General features: G+C 37.0%; 1 protein-coding gene across 3 annotated transcripts in view; it reads right to left on the minus strand.

Moving 5' to 3' along the window:
• Positions 1-21712, minus strand: part of SLC9A3 (solute carrier family 9 member A3) — a 60737-nt gene that overhangs the window by 34799 nt on the left and 4226 nt on the right. The gene's annotated exons all lie outside the window — the stretch shown is intronic.

Raw genomic sequence — 21712 nt, forward strand, 5'->3', positions numbered from 1 at the left:
TATTGGAGGATGAGAGAATAATGCTGGAAGAAGAACTAGGTTCAAGACAACTCTTTTTAAATTTATGAAGAATATTGTATGACAATGTAGCCTGCAACAGGAGTAGAATGGAGCTGCTACTATGGAAGAACCCTTTTGGGCCTTTTCCTCAAAATCTCCTCACTAAGGATTTCAGTTACTTCAGAGGCTTTCTGGAGGAATGGGGGCTTTAATGGTGGCTTCTTCATATATAGATATATTTGTGAGAAATGGTTTTGCAACAGGCTACTTTCTTTTGTATAAACAGTGTCATAAAATCTGTATCTTACAGTAGTATGTCAAATCTATTAAAAAAGATGAACAGTATATGGTATCTATTATAGAAAAACATGTAATGGTATGGTGTGGTAAAACTATTAAACTAGCCAATAATTAGAGGGAGAGTGCCATGAATGAATCTAAAGAGACAGAAGGATGGCAAGGCCAAAACATCAAAAATAGACTGTTCAAGATGACAGAAACACAAGTAAGACTGCAAATACATGTGATAACATATATTTATAGTGCACTTGTTAAGTATCAGATAAAAGAAAAAAAAGCAGAGGGAAGAACAGAGAGAAGTCAAGTCTACAGAGAAAGATGGAACATGAAAAAGGAGGAGGTGGCAAAGGTGTTTGATAATAAGGAAGCACAGGTGTGCTAATTGACTTTCTTGAGATTTCTGTGAGCTTTTCCTTCAGTTTATCTTAAATATTGATGTGTCCTAGGTGGTCTGAACCCTGGCACTTTGTGATACCAACCCAATAAATGGGATTTTACTTATATGTCTTTGTCTTGAAAAACGTGATTTTCAAGTTAGGAATTCCACTAAAAGCCACCAACTTGCTCCTGGTTTGAGCATCACCCTAGAACTGTGCTGAACGTTTTACAATGCTAATGCAAGTTAGCTCAAAACTAGTTTGGACAAGAAACCATCATTAAGAATTCCGGCCTTTTAAGGTATAGTGGAAGAATCCTTCCCATGACTATGCAGAGATCATAGACCAGGTTACTTTAGTGAAAGACCATTGTTTTTCCTCCCAGCCAAGTATTTGTCCTAGTCAAACATTTACTAGTTACCTTTTAGAGTGTCTTAAGAGCCCCATTCCTGAACTGTCTGTCTTCATCTTGGCTGCATCTACACAGGCAATGTTAGAAGCATCATCCATCATTATAGTAGCCCTATAGATGGTTCCTACTTGTTGTATAACCTCCGTGGCCTCATCAGAATAGAAAACACGAAAGGAAAAATTACCACAGCCTGCCTATACCGACAATGAGCATGACTGTAGATGTTCCTAAGTGTTTGTAGGCAAGACTTGGAAACTAAGCCATGTCAGAACACAGCTTCAGAGTGGGATTAATAGAATAGCAATCACATATGAAAGCAAACTGCATTCAGTGAAGTTGGCTAAACCATGCCAGTTTTCTGTATCATCTTTATCATGTAATCAGTAGCTGAATAGCACTTCACAGAAACAAACACTGTGGTTTTCCCCAGTTTTCCTCTCTTTATAATAAAATCCCTTGGGCTTGCATTAAAAAAAAGAAGAAATTAAATAAAGAAAAACAAACTAGCTACTATTCCATGTGTATAAATTGTAGCATTTAATTTCTTAAAAGTCTTTCCTACTGGTCATTCTTGATGGCTTGAATTTCCAGTCAGTGAATTATCAACTAATTTATCACCTCACAGAGTAGGGATTATCTCCTTATCCCTGAAAATGAATGTTGCTGAGCTAGTCTTACTAACCCAAGTCTGTTTTTCCTACTCTTATGTTTGTAGATAAGCCAGGACTACAAGAAGTTAAAGTTAAAAACTTAAAATAAACCCGTGAAGACTTTTCAGAACGAGACATTTGGAAAAAAACTGATGTCCAGCTAAAAATTAATATTCTGTAGAATCAAAATGAGTTTCTCCCAGGGACTGCTGGGAAGCCAACCTGATTTTGGTTACAACACTGTCTCCTCCTAGAAGTCGCATGTTCCCAGTGAATCAGCTACATCATATCTGCCTGTGTTCCCTTTAACTCCAGTTGACTGATTATCTGTACCAGATTTTAATACTATCAGCAATAAATTCTTCTACTCTATTAGTTTAGGAATGCAGGCTGTGGACAGGAAAGTTATTGCATGAAACAGACCTCTAGAGAAGTCTCTTCTCTTTATTGCATTTGGCCCAAGCAAAACATGAACACTAGACCATATTTGTTTTAAAGTAACTGCCTAGCTAACTCTGCAGGCATATAGTATGCAGTATGTCTATAAACACAGAAATATGCAAAAGGAAAATACCACAACTGATGAAATTCAATGAAATAACTTTAGATTGATATAATTGAAACTTAGATCGATGTTTGAATTCATATTTGCTCTTAGAATTATTGATTTTTTTTTTTCTGGCTCTGAGTATATTCAATTAAGATTGTGCATTATGCGTAGGTCTTACATTTATAGAAATTAATATAGATTAATTCTAAATTCATTCTTTAATGTTTTTTAACAATTCATTATCCTGAAGTTATGTCCCTAATACATTCTGAGTGTGTTACAAACTGTCATAATGATAGTACATTAATTTCATAAAGTTTGCCCTTAGTTGCCTAAGAGATCTAGAAAGTTCTGCAAAAAGAATTATGTCCCCACGACAAAGTAGAATTGGAAGCTTTAATTACATTTAGATGACTAGAATGACTAAGTATTTCACCTGACTGAAGAGTAAAATAAAATCGAACAATAATGGACAAGGAGTTTAGTTTGATTGTGTTTGAAAGAAACTACAAATATCAGGAAGGATAGCATGCAGTGCTGCTCAGATAAATTACACTGTGAGGGACCCAGAGATGAAATGAATTCTATTTTCACTGCAGTTAATAATGAAAAAGACATTAATAAATTTTAATGAGGAGAGGGAAAGAGCAAAGAAAGAAAAATTGTAGCCAGTCCATGGCATAAAAGAAATAACAGTGCACAGGGCAATCTTGTGATCTATAAATTTTAACATTTGTCACTTAGAATTCATCTACATGAGTCTAGGCACAGTATTAGTGAAAAAATATTAGTGAAAAAGTTATATATGCCTTCCATCCAGTACATGCTAAACCTGGCTTGAAAGTGGGTTGGACTGGCTAGTGGGTAAACTGTGTTTAAACTCAAGCTGAGCATTGCGGAATAGACGCCTTACACAAAGTTAAGAAACAATCAGATAGCATAAACTTCCTGTGAATTTTTTTTCTGACACTTCCTTTGAGATCCAAGAAAAGGGACTGTGTCATTTAACATATCTGACAAAACAAATTAGCAACCTATGATTTGATGGCTGGAACCAGTTTCTTTTGGCTCAAAGAAATATACTTTAAGGAGTTATTTTTTATCACCTTTAAAAATGCAGTAACTTAGATTAAATCTTTCAGTGGAATTGCTTTCTAAGGCCATCTGAGAGTGCTTTGCAAGAAATGATTCAACTGAATAACTTTTGTCTCATTCACTAAATGAAATGAAGACAGAAAGAACTGGTTAAATAGCAAGAATAATAAATAAAAGAATAATAAAAGAAGAGATAATGTACAATTGATGACCAAGACAATATTTGTAGAGACACAAAAAAAAGGTTTCCGAAGTAAGGTTTCCCATATTTCTTTCCAAACTCTCTAACAGCACCTGTTTTTAATGAATACTGACTTTTGCTTACCAAGTGAAACATTTCAATTACTGAGTTCTAGAATTCTGTGCTTTGTTTCCAGCTGAAATGAACAATTCCAAATAGATTTGACAACTTTTGAAAATACAGTGCTGCAAAATTAAAAATCTGAAACTACCTATTTAATATACTGTTAAATTTCAGGATTTATACGGTCATTTCAGCACTATCTCAAGTGACTAATGACATTTCCATTAACTTTGTTAGTGTGAAATCAAGGCCATGAAAACACTGAAATAATTTTTTAATTTTTTCAGCTAAGATCACTGTCCCAGTCAATCACAAAATCTACTGCATGTGCATAGTATGCAACACGTCATCCAGAAAAATCAAGAACTGACTTATAATAATGCTAGTAATTCTCTGCTAAAGTTTCTTTTCTGTGTATCTCTGGATAAAATCCAAGGAATCACAAAATAATTTAGATTATTGAAAGATCTTCAACCTCTTTTTTCAGACTTATCATTTCCATAGTCCCCATGAAAGCCTAGATATGAATTTGCAAACATTTCTCTGCTCCTCTTAGCACTGCTAGTGTCCGGTGTGGGGTATACCAAATGCATTTTTCCTAGTGGGTCAAATATGTATTGATAGTATGCTATTAGTCTATTTTTCAGTTTTGACTTTTTATTTTCACTTACAAAGATGAAGTTACCACATTAAATCAAGCCATGAGTGCTTCTAATTTGAGATCCAAGACCTGATTCTCTGCAACTGGTGAGAACCCTTGCCATTGACCAAAGTGAGAGCAAAATGCTGCAAACTTTTCTTTGTGATTCTTTACATTTACTTTACAGAGATGGAAATATAGTATCTCCAAGGCAGTGTATAATCAGGTTCCTGTAATGGCACAACATAGAAGCTACTTAAGAGAAGGCATGAAAAATTCCACAAAAGAATATGCTGCCCAAAGGGAAATCTTTATTCTAAACATCTTCCAGCAGTTGGACTCTGACTGACAAGCATGAAATTTTCATATCTTATCTACCTGTTCATGTTCCCCTTAGCATTACAGAGGGGGAATTCTATTTAAAAATTGTTTGGTTCCACCCTTTCTGCAGGTTTTTTTCAGTAGTGTCTTCTGCAGATAAGTTATTACATAAAAAAATTCATAAATCTGAAATATATTCCAATATCATTCATGGGAAAATCTGCTTTACTTTGCCTGTATAACAGCTCAAAGTATAATCACATACCAATTTGTGAACTAAAATGATCAAGTGTAGCTGGGCATTACAGTAATGCCATTCAAACACCTCTGGAGAGTCCCAATCCACTCCTATTATGTTGGTCTACCTGACTAGGGAATGGCCACCCTGTCTAAAATATAATACGGAGCATACATTTTCAAGAAGGGATCATTTTGCTTCCACCTTCCCTAAAAGGCATGCATCTCTCTTGCTCTGTATCTCCACACGTTAGTTGCAGCCAGTTAGAGGATCACAGCTCAGACTAACCAGCTGCATCTGCCGTACCAAGAAAGAAGCTGCAGTGATGCAGAAACACGTGAGATGGACTAAGCAAACCCCTGGGCAGAGATTGCGGCATTCATGCAGTAGGAACTGTGTGTAGATGCCAGGGCTGAGAGAACTGTGTGTTTTCTAGCCTTTTTTTCCCTGTTTTTTATCTGAAAACTCCTTTAAAAGGTTATTTTAGATTCTTAGTGTTTGAAATTTTTTTCTCATTAAGGTGTATATGTAGGAGATCCAGATACCCTGACCTCCCCAATATCTAAAAAGAAGCTGAACAATCACTGTGTTAAAATTACTTCTAACTCTTGGTTTACTAACAGTCTCATATTATCCCTGATCTTTATTGGCTGCCTGTAGTGTTCACTGTGGTCCTCTCATGATACTGAGGGCGATGTATGTCAGTTCCATTCTGCACATCACCTGGTCCAGACTAATAGTTAATGTTTTATAAACAATTGACAGTACAAATTCTTTAGGAAACCTCACTGTTGCAATTGTTCAGAAAATTACTTAACGATAATGACCTTTATTGTTCTTTTTTCTTTTTTCTATAAATATATATATATTTTTTTTAAGGAAGGGTAACTCTCTCCCACTCTTCAGTCACTTTGTCTTCTGTTTGGTGGGCAACTTCCTTTTTATTTCTACAGCTTTAATCTCAAATTTTTCCAGAGGCTTTGCTACTTGTCCTTAAGTATTTCATGTTAATTGCTATCTATTTAATGTATTTGTTCAAGAGCACACTCTTCTGATAAGTCTTTCTACTTACTCTACTCTTCTACTAAGAGAAGGTTTTTGATACAATTTCCTGTGTAATGAAGTTTCCCGTATTTATATTTCTCTTATCTTTTGTTATGACTCCCTTTACTTCTTAACAGTCCTGCCCACCTACTAGTTCTCCAATAAACTTCCTGCACTTGCTATAGTTGATTTCTTTATACTCATATGTTTTTCATTTTCTGCTCTATCCATGTAACTCATTATTTTCATGATGTGCCAAGTTTGCATCCCTGTCCATTGGCATCAGTTGTACTGGATCTCTTTAAGATGTCCTTCATGACTTGACTACATAAGTTTTCTACCCTTGCCACATTACCAAACACAGCATTTCTTTCCTGCATAGCATAGGCATACCTTCCAACTAATTACAGTTGCTCATGTAGCCTGCACAGAGGATCTAGGAATTTTAATTATGACCATAAGAACTAGAAGAGCTGTTTGGTTGTGTAGCCAGGTCCTCCATTATCACACCACCACATTTAATGATCCTCATTTCAGAGGATTTCTTCTCCAGCTAAGCCTATGTGAATGCACACCAGCAGCCCTCATTGCATAGAGACTTCATTCTGATTTCTAGCCTGAACTTTTTATATCCATTTTCCTTTGTGACAATGATATCAATTTTCTTAAATAGTTCTTTTTCCCTAATGTTAAAACATTTATTTCCCAATATATAAGCACAGCTTTTTGTTGCTTGTCTTTGGTCTGTTAAACTAAACCACTTATTTTCAGTCTTCACTTCAGCTCACTCTATTTCAATCTGAGTTCACCTTTGTGGACCCAGAGTTGCCAGAAATATAGACTGCATTCTGCATGAGTCACAGTAGAAGCAGGTCCAACAGCATTAATAATTTCCTATCACAATCTATAGTTCAGCTACATCCTGGATTCATTATCAGATTGGTGACTCACAGTCATCCTGTAGACACTTCATACAGATGTGTACCTCTAATTCACAACCTCATGTAGAGATTCTTGTCATTGGTCTCTTAGTGAAACTGCTCTTGGTATTACTGTATTTCATCCCTTCTTCTAGTTCTCAAGATTGTATGTTTTTTCTAGCACAATAGCCAGATCTACATGAATAGTGATAATGCCTAGGGAAATGTGTCATCAGAAGTTCTCAGTAGGATACCTCACCTCTTTCTGCAGTGCTAATTTAAAACAAAAACAAACCCTGCATAAGACCAGTCCACAAACTAAATTCTAGTGACTTCCACAAATAACCTTCCTAGAGTTTCATACTTTATCTTGACATCTTGTCCTTTCCTTACCCACCAGTAACTGTTCTTTCTGGGCCCTGTCTTATTAACAGATTAATTTAGGCCTAAATCAAGGGAAAAAAAGAATCTTTCATTGTGTTCTAAGAGTGATTTGGTTGAAGCAAGGTTTCAAATCATGAGGGAACTGCTTTTCTAGACTGTCCAGGAAGTGTTTGAGCAGACTCAACATGGCTGAGGCTGATCATTATTACTTGTATTTGCCTTTCTAATCTTTATCAACAAAGTGCGCTCAGCCTTTTTTTCCTTGTCAGGAGACTGATAGCATATTTTATAGTCCTTTAGATTCTGTTCTGTGGACCTTGCAACAATGGTATTCCTCAAGTCTTATGAACTGATTGTGCCATTTCAAATTGTTTATATACAAGTGATACAAAACCCTTAAAGAAAAAGCTTTTACTAATTTCTTCTAAACAGTATTACTTAGACAAATCTTAAATGACTAATCACTACCTTATGCTTTTACCAAATCTAGCAAAAATTGAAAGATTTATTGAAAAAACTCAGAGATATTTTATATCTCAGAGATATTTTATATCAGAAGAAACTCTGAGATATAATATGTATGCATTGTGTAACAAGCAGTAAAAGCCATCTTTGGTATAAGTCCTTGGGTATTGTCTTAAAATATACTACATGAACATGACTATTAATACTGTCCATACTTAATCTTGGACATATTTTTCCTAAGCAAGGCAAAGTCCTTCATATTTAACTTGTTTAGATGAACTGGTTTGAGTTTGGTTTTATCCAGCTCAAGAAAGCTTTCTTTATTTGTCACATATGTAATGGTCACCATTTACAAAGTGTACAGCATTGTAATGAGCTTATTAAACAGGAGATTTTAGGTAGCTGTTCTTTGTAGGTGAACAATTAACAAAATGTTAGCAATTAAAAATGCAACCAACATACAGGTCAAGGTTCCCAGTTGATAGGTCATAACATAAAAAGATAGCCCCAAGTCAAATTCAAAGAAGTGTGTGAGTAAGCAACTATTACCTCTATAAGCACTTAGAACATAATGAAGTTTAAACAGTCAGGTACAGTTTATCATAATTATGCCAAATAGTTCTTTTTTGAAGGAGCAGTCCCACTGCAGTGCAAGTGTGGTAGCATTTGGCCCTTATGGAACTGAATGGCACTGAAAGAAAAATGGGAACAGTCAAAAATAATATTTCAAAATGAGAGCAAAGTACACATTAGAAACACCTTGAAGTATAGTAGAGGATATAAAACAGGACAGCAAAAGTATCATAAAACTGCTTCATTTCCTAGGCAAAGGTATTAGAATTAACTTTGAAAGACAATCTTCTTGCTCAAGTTAATATTCCTCACAGACTGAACTCAGTTAGGGGTTACTATGAGTTTTCTGTGTTTAGGATGCTGGCAGTACATGATATTCCACACCAAATACAAAGAAGCACAGCTGAAGGCTATTACATACTAGAGCTACTCTGTATACAAAAGAATAAAAATAGGTGTTTCTGTCATAACCTCTTCCAATTACATGTTAAAGGGTCAACAATAACTGTAAGTAGAATTAGCGGTAATTTTCTGATCACTAAGCTAGTTTTGACTAAAATGATTGCCTGAGGTCTAAAAATCCAGCTGATTTTACAGTATAAATTAAAAAAGCATTTTGGGGCATGAAAACAAGGTAGAATTGACTTTCTATTAATAGTATACATTGCAACTGCTCCAGCTTTAAAATTATCTTCAAAAATTCACTGAAATTTATTGACAGATATTGGAAGCAATTTTTTTATCTTTAAAATACCAAACTATTTTCCAGTAACATGGGGTACTGAGTTAAATAAATGCCAAGAAATTCTGAGTTAACTTATTTCACACTGTGAATTTTAGAAATTTTTTTCCTTTTGACCTTCACTTTAATATGATAAATGAATTAAAACAAAGGTCTCCCTTTGAAAATGTTTTGGTTTTTGCTCATACAGATAAAGAAACGGATTACTAGTAATATATGGAAACAGTTGTTCTGGTATGATAAATTGTGTAAAGAATTGCATAAAGAAGAACCAAAACGTGAACACAAAACAGAAACCAGTTCTCCTTGGTTCAGGTCTAGTGTACCAAGAAGAAAAAGAAGATGAAGAAAAAATAACTTAATGAATCGCCTTAGTAGGTTGAAACTCTGAAAATTTCCTTATACTATAGGGACTTCCTGTTCTTCCCCAGTACTGCTTCTTGCAGGGCACAGTAAGAATTACTGCCTGTTAGGAAGGGCATGAAGGACACAATTAATACCTAAGGGCTATGAAGGCTGCTCCAAGTCATGGGGTAGGAAAGCACTTTTTTTCAAGCTTTGGTAGAGTGCCTTGCTTCCTGCCCCCTACATTCCACCCTGGCAAGATTTTAATTAGTACAACTGGAATAGCATGGGATTACAATGGAAGTATTCCTGATTACAGGGATAAGCATTACAGTATTCAAATTTAGCAGTGATGCCCACAGACACAAAACAAAATCACAAATGTCAAGTAGCTCTTGCTTAAAACTGCAAACAAACTTAATTTGAGAGAAGTTAAGAAAACATACCTGGCTAGTTTCCACTGAAAGTGAGTATTACCGTGCACCCTGCAAGGCTTCAAAATTTTGTCGGAGTCTTATGTTGGAGAAAAGGCTCCAGCAGTTTGATAAGAGTTTCATGATGGATTACAACTCTTGTACGTAATTTCAGAAACTCAAGTATGCTGTTTACATGTGCTAGGAATTTGGTAATCTCAGATTTTTCTAGATAAGATTATTTTTAACTAACAAGCTAGAAACTTGTTAGGTTTAGAAACTTTTAAGAGAAACACTTCCTATTGCCATAACGTGTCCAGAATGACAACAGATAAAGGATAGAGTCTTTTCGCAAGATTTTTACAGGCCTGTGGAAGCTCCTCAGTGAAGACTTTGGGATTCCAAAGCTTTGTCAAATGGAGAAGCAAGTAGAAACTTTTTTCTGTAAGAATGCTTGTGAAGTCACTTGTCACTCACCTGTTTCTCCATATACAATTCTCTTTGTGGAGTTTTACTTAATGACAGAATGGCATTTTTAACAACAGTAATGCTAGTCAGAAAGATGTTAAGGAACTGAGCAAGGTGATATGTGGGAAAGAAATAGTCAAGGCTTCTCATGTTACAATACTTGCACTCTACTCAGTTTGTTTGTTCCACAGAAGGTTAAGAAAGCACCATTTTCACCAATCAAGCCTAGGATTTTCTGCTTAGGCAATAGAGAGCAGAAGATGTTACATGCTTCCTTACTGAATGCACTCATTTCTGCCTATAAAAAAAGTAATTTTGCTCAGAAATCCAGGAACACGGTTTATTGTTCCACAGATTAAGAAGAGCAAAGTGGAGCTTAATTTATATCACTAATTTTTTCTTGCACATGGCTCTGAGATACTGCTACCATTCAATGTGCTTTAACATGGCTTTTGATTTTTATCCTTACAGCTTTTCTGATTAACTAACATGTTAACTCCCATAACTTCATTATCTCATTTGAGAGGTGAAATACATGATGATAACAGCAGGAAGAACAGTAGTTTAAGTAGCATCCTTATACGGCAAAATGTAGTACATGGAAAATAGGTTTGATGTTTCGAAATGGGGTAGGAAGGTGATGATGAGACCACTGTTTTTTTCAGTTATGCATTTGTGTTTTGTAGTGCATACACAGGAAAAATGAAAAAGTTAGCATGCAAAAGGAAGTTCACAAGGACATTAGCTTAAACTCATTTTCCACAGCGAAGAAAGAAAAAGGAGGGGAAAAAGCAATGGGCTAAAGCTGTATTTGAAGTATCTCACAACTGAAACACTTTAGTTACTGAAGATGACTGCTCATTTCAAGAAAAAGGAGGGTAGAGACACAAATCTCTTCCTAGCTAAAAACCATCATTCCCAAATGTCACACCCATAGACTAAACATGATACACAGTACAAAGTCATATCAACATAGGATTCTTTGCTTTATGTAGAAAAATGTCCTTTATATAGTCAGGTCCCTTCCGACATGGGATAAAGATTTTGCATATATTCCTAAAAACATCTGTGCAAAAATTCATTTTTTGGGAGATCTAAGAATTCAGTATGAATCAAATGTTATACTAGCATATGCACAGTAGTGCCTCTTTTTGTCTTCTATTACCACATACATATGAGCCAAACTTCAGTAGAATCATAGAATAGTTTGGGTTGGAAGGGACTTTCAAAGGTCACCTTGTCCAACCCCTCCAGCAATGAGCAGGGACATCTTCAACTAGATCAGGTTGCTCAGAGCCCCATCCAACCTTGAACGTTTCCAAGGATGAGGTATCTACAACGTCTCTGGGCAACCTGTTCCAGTGTTTCACCACCCTCATCATAAAAAATTTCTTCCTTATATCTAGTCTAAATCTATACTCTTTTAGTGTAAAATCATTACACTTTGTCCTATCGCAACAGGCGCTGCTAAAAAGTCTGTCACCATCTTTCTTATAAGGCTCCTTTAAGTACTGAAAGGCCCAAATAAGTTCTCCCCATAGCCTTCTCTTCTCCAGGCTGAACAACCCCAACTCTCTCAAGCCTTTTCTCACGGGAGAGGTGTTCCATCACTCTAATCATTTTTGTGGTCCTCCATCGCTATAATCATTTTTGTGCCCCTCCTCTGGACCTGCTCCAACAGGTCCATGTCTTTCCTGTGCTGACTCCAGAGCTGGACACAGAACTCCAAGATGGGGTCTCACTAGAGTGTAGTAGAGTGGGAGAATCACCTCCCTTGACCTGCTGGCCACACTTCTCTTGGTGCAGCCCAGGATATGGCTGCGAGTGCACATTGCTGGCTCATGTCCAGTAAAGGGAGTTAAATTATTTACACACAGATAATTCATAAGTGAAAGAAAGCTTATAACTGAAAAAAAATGTATATAGATAGACTTAATTCTAAAAGGATTATTGTAGCATCTTCATATACATGTAAATGCCAGGATAGGCTCTGGAAAAAAATGCTGGAGTAGAAAAGCATCAACCTGACAGAAAGACCTAGCTGAACTGACACTGCTTTATACCAACAATTAAATAAAAAAATGGAGGTAGGTTAGTCCTGCTTTTGTTCTAAAACAGTAAGTGTTGTGAACAGCCAAACTTCTTCATTTTCTGCTAATATTGTTTTTTCCATTAATCTCTTGAAATCCTGTACCTGAATATACTGCTAGTCCTGATAGGGAGTCAAAAAAAGATGAACAAGTGTCAAGAGAGAAGCCAAGTTTCAGATGAATTTTCCTTAAATCTGTGGATTCTCCACCTTCTGCTGTGTTCACTAATATCTAAGTAATCATGATATACAGGATATATTTTACTATTTTCATTTCAGTTTTGAGTGTTTATTTTGTCAGCAACTGAATCTGCTTCATGATTTACCTGTACTTTCATCATATTCTTAATTGATAAGCAGTTCCCAAAGAGTGGGGATCTTTAACAGGTTTCTTTCAACTCCAGGTACAGATACTGTATTTTAGGCATTAAAGCACGAACACTACTGTTTGTTATAGTACTTACTTCACTTGACTTTAATCATAAACCATTTATCAGATGAGGGCATATCAACAAGATTCTACTTTCAACACATTGGGATCCTCCATCATGTGACAGAGAACACATGCTACACAACGCAGTAAGAGGAAAATATAGCTATAGACCATTCAGCCTTACTTTTGGGTATGTCTTTCCTGACATAAGAGCTTCAGCACCCACACACAGGCTGAGTTTCCACCTACAGCGGCAGGTTTATCTTGGACTCATTTTAATTTTTACTTCTAAATCACATAAACAGAAGGAAACTTCATACTTTCTCCTGCTGTTTTTACTTCCTCATACTCTCAAACACCAAACAGCATTATTTAAGTGAACATGCCTTGAAAACTATGTTTTTAGTAAGGTCAACTATGTTGTATTCTTTAGGAAAGGCTGAAGAATTAAGATGCTTTACTGAGTACTCAGAAAGAATAATTTTGTCTCAAAGCAAAAAGCTTTAGCTTTTCACTTAATTACCATTTTCTTCAGTACAAGTATTCAAGACATGAAAACAAGATGTAGTTCTGTTTACTGAAATGCTAGGGAACATAAGGTTGCAAATAAGATTAATATATTAAGTACTAATGAATTGCCACTCCCCTTAACTCCATGAGAAATGTGACAGCCCTTTTTTTAGACTCATGTGAAGTGTAATAACCTCATCCTCAGATCAGAGAATGTCTGAAAATTTATTAAATTAACTTGAGCGGGGGTGGGGGAAGGTAAATTACAAAGCACTTATCTTCCACTGACATCAATTCTGTATGTATCACACTGTGAATAAAAAAAAAAAAAAGTAGCTTCTGAACTTGCTATATTCTTTATTTATAATAAAAATTTTGGAAGAGTGCGGACCTTTTTTCTAAATATGGTCAAGAACAAAGTAACAAAACCTGCCTTCTCTTCCCAGACACTTTTATTGCATAAGCAATGTTTTCACCACTACAGGATACAAGTTTCAGGTTCTGTTATGGATGCTACACAACCACTTAGATAACTGACCTGAGAGGGCTACCACCTTCCTTGTTTTACAATCTATCTTTCATTCTCATCTTGAATCATACGACTTTGCTGCATGAGAGGCTGTGGAACACAGAAGTAAAAAAAAAAAAAAAAAAAAAAGTAAATACTGAAATAGAAAAGCACTTCAAACTCTGCAACTCTGGGTAGCTGCACCATACTGGGTTTTTTTTAAAACCTGTTAGGTATAATCATGTACAGATCAGCAACAATGCAGCAACTGACAGATATATAATCCACCTTTAAAAAGCCCAGATAAAATGAAGATTTATAGGATTATTGAGAGCAGATACAAAGATGGCTCCCTGATTTGAAGGAATACTTAGCATAACATTGAAGACAACAAAGTGATGCTGACTATTCATCTTGTCTACAAAATGCCTTGTTAGTGGAGAAAAAACTAAGCCTTGCTACGAATGTTCTTTTTACACCTCTGAAAGATAGCATCCTCTAAAATACACTGTACTCTACAGGACAACAAGTAGAGCCACTGCATGAGTCCCTCTGAGGACAGGTTGCCCAAGAGAAAAAAGCTATCCTCTTGAAGTTCTATAGAGCAAAGTCTAAAATATATTACATTGCTAATTCATGGTAAGAGATTATGACTAATGGAGATATTGATAGAATCTGTCAGGCAGTAGTTTATGACAAAATCCTCAAAATCCTTTAGATGAAGATATGTTAACAGAAAACCTCTGACGATAGTCAGTATTTATCTTCATGATAAAAAAACAACATAAATTAAGAAAATAATAAATTAATACATTTGTTAGACACTGAATAGTACATACTTTCTGCTCTTTTTTCCTCATAATCTTATTACATCTTTTTTATGCCACATACATGACAGTACTCTCATCTGTAGCTTCCATCCTGCCCTGTCTCTCACAGTACTTTCTACCTTATTTTTTTTAATTATTGATCATTGCACTGACCAACACAAAACTGTTCATTTTTTAAAAATGTAAACTATCTTACTCAACTTGTTACACTAGAAAGATTGTGCATGCAAATTAAATTAGTTGTTTGCCTATAAAAATTTCTATGATTTCTTTTCCACATGTCATCTGTGGTAGCAAGTATTAAAGAAACATGAGAATAAAGACAGTATTTACTCAATATTTCTACTTAGAAAAAGAACACACTACCCTTCATGGCAACTAATCCAAACAGATAACTGAGCTCAAAATATCTTCATCTACACTCCAATAATGTACCTTGACAAAATACCAGTTCAGCAGTCGAAATGTTCTCCTATCCAGAGTCAGAGCTTGCACAGTCTTTTGTGAAGTGAAATGAAGATAGGAGATAAATGAGTATCATCTAGGATCTAAGCAATAGGAGACCACCATGGTCATAACTATTATGGACTTGGAAATTTCCTAGTCTTTCCTGTAGGGAAGAACTGTAACGATGGAATATTCATCCACATAGTTTTGCCTGAGGTATTTTTTTGGTTGGTTGGTTGGCGTGGCTTTTTACATTTATTTTTTTTTTGGTTTGGGGTTCTTTTTTTAGGGGAACAAAGGCAGTCTTCTTGATAAAAATCCCATTAGAAATGGGGACACTGAGACAGGACTCTGAAGTACCAGTGCTGCAATTCAGGTAAGTGGAAGACTACAGAAGTGTGCTTTCTGGAATATTGTTGTGGGCAGAAGAGAGATTTGTAGGAAGAAGATCTATCATCCTGTTCTGCAGGAAGCAGAGAACACTACAACCACCACCTCCAGGTTTATACATGTTCCTGCTGAAACAGCTAGCTACTGCTTGAGCTTGGTACTACCAGTTAATAGATGCCACTGAGCATTCCCATCAAGTAATACTGTTCATTAGAATATCAATTCATCCTGGAGAATGGTTTGTCTAAAATAAGAAATGAAACTCATACTGTATCAGCTAAGAGAAGGCAGAAGAGTGGGTAACATATGAATGAAAGCCATTTGGATCAGAAAATTGAAGTCATTCTGATCAGAAAGCACCCATGTTAGAGGAGAGGCTGAACTTTATGCTGGTACCTTGTTATTCCATTCTTTAATTCATGATGGCATGACCATCATGGCCACCATATGGCCACTACGTATCCTCCTCTCCTCTGTATATTAGCATGAGATTTTGCCCCAGTTAATCAAAGTATACTGATTCCATCAAAACAGCATGCAGAAGTGTTGCTTTCTTTAACCAGGTAGGATGTGGATTTCCATCATGTCCATCTATGTATGAACACTGCTAATATAAAGGCCAAGATCTGTAGGTCTCCCTGATAGAGCAACTAATTCTGGAAACCACAGGAAAGAGAAGAAATTCCCCAGGAGTAGTCAGCATGGCTTCACAAAGAGTAAGTCATGCTTGACCCACCTGGCTAACTTATATGATTAAATGACAGGCCTGGTAGATGAGGGCAGAGCAGTGGCTAGTGTCTACTGGGCCTTCAGCAAGGCCTTTGACACTGTCTCCCATAAGAGCCTCATAAACCCTTAAACTGTTGCCACAGGGGCTGGATGAGCAGACAGTGAGGTAGATTGAAAACTGTCTGCATGGCCGGGCCCTGAGGGTGGTGATCAGTGACCCAAAGTGTACTTAGAGGCTGGTAATTAGGGGTGTACCCCAGAGGTCAGTACTGGGTCCAGTCCTGTTCAACATCTTCATTAATGATCTGGATGATGGGGCAGAGTGTTCCCTCAACAATTTGCTCATGATGTAAAGTTGGGAGGAGTGGCTGATAGGTCAGACAGGCATGCTGCCATCCAGAGGGACTTCAACAGGCTGGAGAAATGGGCTGACAGGAAAGTCGGGAAGTTCAGCAAGGAGAAGCATAGTCCCTGACCTGGTAAGGAACAACCCCACACACCAGTATATGCTGGGGGCCACCCAGCTGGAAAGCAGCTTGGCAGAAAAGGTCTTGGGGGTCCCAGTAGACAACAGGTTGAATGTGAGCCAGTGATGTACCCTTGCAGCAAAGAAGCCTACTGATACCCTAGGCTGCATTAGGCAAAGTATTGCCAAGCGGACCGAGGGAGGTGATCCTTCCCCTCTACTCAGCACTGGTGAGGTCACATCTGGAGTACTGTGTCCAGTTCTGGGCTCCTCCATACCAGAGAGACATGGACATATTGGACAGAGTCCAGCAAAAGGTCACTAAGATGATTAAGGGACTGAAGCATCTCACATATGAGGAAAGGCTGAGAGAGCTGAGTCTGTTTAACCTGGAGAAGAGAAGACTCAAGGGGGAATCTCATCAGTGTGTATGCAAAGAGGATGGAGCCAGGCTCTTTTTCAGTGATGCCCAGTGACAGGACAAGAAGCCATGGTCACAAACTGAAACATGGGAGGTTCTCTCTGAACATCAGGAAACACTTTTTCACTGTGAGGGTGGCCAAGCACTAGCACAGGTTGCCCAGAAGGGTTGTGGAGTCTCCATCCCTGGATGTATTCAAAAGCTGTCTGGACATGGTCCTGGGCAACCAGCTGTAGGTCACCCTGTAGAGCACGGAAGTTGGACCAGATGACCTCCAGAGGTCCCTTCCAACCTCAACCATCCTGTGATTCTGTGATTCTACGATTCTTTGGATTCTATAGGAGACCCAGTCTCCAGCAAAATATCAAACGATGCCTGTGTACATTGTACATGTATTCCTGTGTTCTTTTTCCCTAGCCATCAGCTTCAGAGACAGTTACATCACAGAAGGTGTATCACTGACTTAAGCCTTAAACACAGTCACTTATCGCTCACCAACCTGATTTGAAAGATTACTTTTCCCCAGTTCACTACTGTCTCAAATTCATCCCCAGATCTAAGTAGGGTGGAATAGCTGAGGACCAGAGCTATTTCAGTGGAAAATCTGACAACTTAATTCAAACCAAGTCCTACATCAGTTTAAACTGTAGGCTATGCATCAGAACCGAAGAGCAAGCATTCAAACACTGTTTCATTCACTCTGGCATGAATATTGTGACCACTAAATAACATTTATTAAATGAATTTATTAAGCATATGTCTAAGCTGTCAAGGCCTGAAAATCTACATCCAGATACTCATCAGTACTGCTATTCCACTAGAGTAGGAGGATTGTAATAACTCTATACTACAACTATATTTAGTTTTATGTATAATCACATAACAATCAGTACAACTGTCAGCACTGATGTACTTATATTAACATAATGATGTAACACAGGATGTACTTACATTAACATAAAACCATCCTGTATCAACCTATGTCATCTAGTCCCTGGAATACTATTATACCACCAAACCAATGTAACAATGTTAATTTTTAAAAAAGGAATTAAAATGTTTTAACTATAACAAAATAGTTAACATAAAATCAGATTTACGTTTAGACAAGTCCCTCCATCAGTTTACAATCTGTTTGCACCTGGGAGATTTTCATTATGAAACCTTACTAGCTCAAGACCTTTACAGGTTTCTGATTATTTAATATTTTCCTGAAAGCTCAAATTTTGGAAGTGAATGAATCCATAAAGCTTCCACTTTCCACTTTTTCCCCCACTTTTTAAAAACGGTACTTGAAGCAGAGAAAATTGTAACTAAATGTTTTTGAAAGGCGGTATGCAATCTACTTAGAGATTTTCTTTCTTAATGTCTGACTACTGCTATTTTAACATTTGGGGTTGACAAAAGGCCGAGCCATTTTTTCTTTCAAAAGATAAACGCAGAACTCACCTAGGCACTTATTAGTGAATCCAGAACAACAACTGCTTTCAGTTATTGAAAGGAGAAAACTCTCCAATCCATCTACTTAAAAACTCTACTTTTGCATAGGCCTTTCGGAATATCTTCCAGTTTTCTTCTGCCATGAATAAACATTAAATATTCGTGCCTTAATTAAAAATGTTTCCACTTGAGGTCTTGCATTCCATCTCGGTCTGCTCTTCCTTGTCAGCCAGTAGTTTCAGTATTTATGACTTTACAGTGCTTTACATAGTAGCCAATTGGGTATCAAGTCACTCCTTTCATAGGGGTGAATACTCTGTAAGCGGTTTTACAAAAGGAATCAAAATATTACAACACAGCCAATCAGACATGCTCTGCAGTTTACCAGGACTGGTTTAATGGTCTGTAATTTTAAATGGGTGCCACTTCTTAGCAAGTTGTAGAATAATTAGAGCCCCTAGTTCTTTGGGGCATTTAACTTCACTACTACAGAAAGATGAGAAAAATCAGAGACAACTTCCTGAACGAACAAAAAGAATATTCAAATAAGAAATATTCTTCTACAACTTTGGACTCAACATTTAATCTTGAAATAGAGCCATGCAGAAGGTACAGAAGAACTCAGTAATCCATTATCCCATTACTTCAGAGCAATTAAAACATGGTAAATAAGGGGAAAATAAGTTTTGAATTTGGATTTTCCCTTAAGAAAACTGGTGGTGAAACACACTGACTTTTGATAGACTTCTGATGGTATGAGTCAAAACAACTGGAAAAGCAACTTTCTTAGTGCCAGGACAAAGTAATAATTCAGGATTTCCAATAACAGCTTCCCTGCTAAACATCTCTAACACACAAAGCTCCACAAAAACAAAGGGGACCTCACCAAGCCTTTCCCTTGAAGAACCTGTGTACACCTGAAAGGGTTTGCTGCTTGCACTTATTACTTGCAGGCCTGTGGTCTGCTGCATTACTACATGAGAGATTTACAGTCACTTCAGGGGTTTGTAGATCACTCTTAGTAATAAGTGGCTTTAGCTCTGAAGACAGTAAATCAATGGTTTCAACAACCCTAAAACTGTGGTATTAAAAGGATTCCATTGTTCTACAGAGAACACCAAGCACTTTGCACACAGGTGCCTGAAAGTAATTGATGGCAGAGATCCTTTCTTAGGTATGCATGTCTGAACTGTATTCAATGCAGGGCCATTCTCAAAATGCCATTGTTTTCTTATGTAATTCACACAAGTTGCCATTGTACATTTGCTATTCGTCAGGAGATGTAATCTGAATCTTGTCGAATTATACTGTCCTGATATCTTCTTCCCTACTCTAAATAATTAAGACTTGAGACTTGCAAGAGTTGGAGGGGGAGGGGGAGAAGAGAGATGTGTGTTTCAGGGAGGCAGGAAGGACAAGAAAAGGGTGAGTAAGGTACAAGAGTAAAATGGAAATAAAATGTGGAAATAGGCCTCCATTTACAGATCATAAATCTAATAAAGACATGGCTTACATAGTTGTTCCTAGGACTGGAAATGCTAATTTATTATTCTATGTTGGGAATGTTCTTTTCAGCTGCCTAAAATGTTGCATACAAAAGGTAATTCCTTAGAAGGCAGAGATTTTACATTCCTAGCTTACGGGTATTCTAAACAGCACTTTGCAAGAGGAAATACAGCATCTTACTAAAATGAAGACACCCTAGTTATATAACACAGTTGCCAGTACAAATTTATAGCATTTCTATGTAACTGTTTTTAAGATAGATAATAAAAGGCTATATCCAGCCTATATCCAGGAAGGAAATGCATATGCCTCCCTTCCAAGTATGCCAACCTGTTTCAGCTTCTACTGAGTTCACAATAAAATTAAAAGATACATTTTTTTTCTTTGTTATCTTGTTCAGGATGTGGGGGAAGGTAGCCAGGTCCTGACTTCCTAGTCACAATGCAAAGTCCTTTTTCATATTATCACTTGCTAATGAAAGCAGCTTTTAACAAGCACTACAGTCATGACAAAGCTGCTAGTTTAAGTTTTGCAGGGTCTGGTAGCATCCTCACCATTTCAGTCTCTGACTCCATTTTTCAGTTAAATATTTCCAATAAAATATCCTTCAACATTTCTTCCTAAAGACATTATTTACTGAAGAAGTGCCAACAGAAGAGCTATTCTCGCATTTTTTTCGAGAAAACAATTGCGATTAAAACAATCCCCTAAATCAGTTTCTCTAAGCAACTGACACTTTTCACTAGTGCTAAAATGCCAGCAGGAGAAATTTGGGAGTCAAATGGCCTTTTGTTTTGACAGCTTGCTTTGGAGGGAGGGGTATTGGTTTCTTCAAAGAAAATATTGCCCCAGGAGTCTAAATTGGATGGGTTGTTAGACCTGCATTTCACAGTTCCTTCCCTAGCCCATCCCTAACATGCTTAAAATTCTCCACAGCAATTGTTTGTGTTAATACTCTGAAGAGCTCCTTTCTCAGAGTAGTTTGAGACAATATGAAGGGACCCGGGCATGCAGAAACTAGAGCATTTGTAGGAACCCGTATCTCCATAAGCTTAAGAGATACAGTGTGCTTTACAGCTCATGTCCTCCTGGGGTCTCAAGAACTGATGGACTCAACAAGTCCATCTGACACAGTATCTTTCTGAGATAGCACTAGGCCAGCCTTCTCCTAAGTGTTTGTTCCTTGTTATTGAATCACTTCTTCCCCCTCCTCCAAAGCATTGTGGCATTCCTGAAGACGGATTTACCAGCTGCCCTGGATTCAAATTTCATTCCCACTTTTAAATTTCTAATCTAAAAGCCTTTAGATTTTTTTTTTTTTAAAGCTTTTGTGACATTCTTAGACTCAGCATAAACTATACCTACAAAAACAGTTGGCAAAAGGTTTGTCTCACAGGTAATGAAAAGGCTATGTACCCTTTCCTCATTCCTGTTCGTAGTCACTCTCCCACCGTTTCTTACAGTTGCTTATCTGCTCCACATTGAGCAAGTTCAGGAGGCTAAACAGACTGCTTTGTAGGGTGTTTTTATTTTATTTTGGGACAAGTAATTAACTATCCTTCTGAAAAATGTTACAGTACACAAAAGGATTTATACCACAAGTAGGAATTTTACAAGTTCCCCAACATAACCTCCAAAGAAAATATAAATACAATCTCTCTCTGTGTCCTAGGATTTTGAACAGGTATAGAAGTATGCAGTG

This window comes from Strix uralensis, chromosome 1 (genome assembly GCF_047716275.1).
Source record: "Strix uralensis isolate ZFMK-TIS-50842 chromosome 1, bStrUra1, whole genome shotgun sequence".
Classification (NCBI taxonomy): Eukaryota; Metazoa; Chordata; class Aves; order Strigiformes; family Strigidae; genus Strix; species Strix uralensis.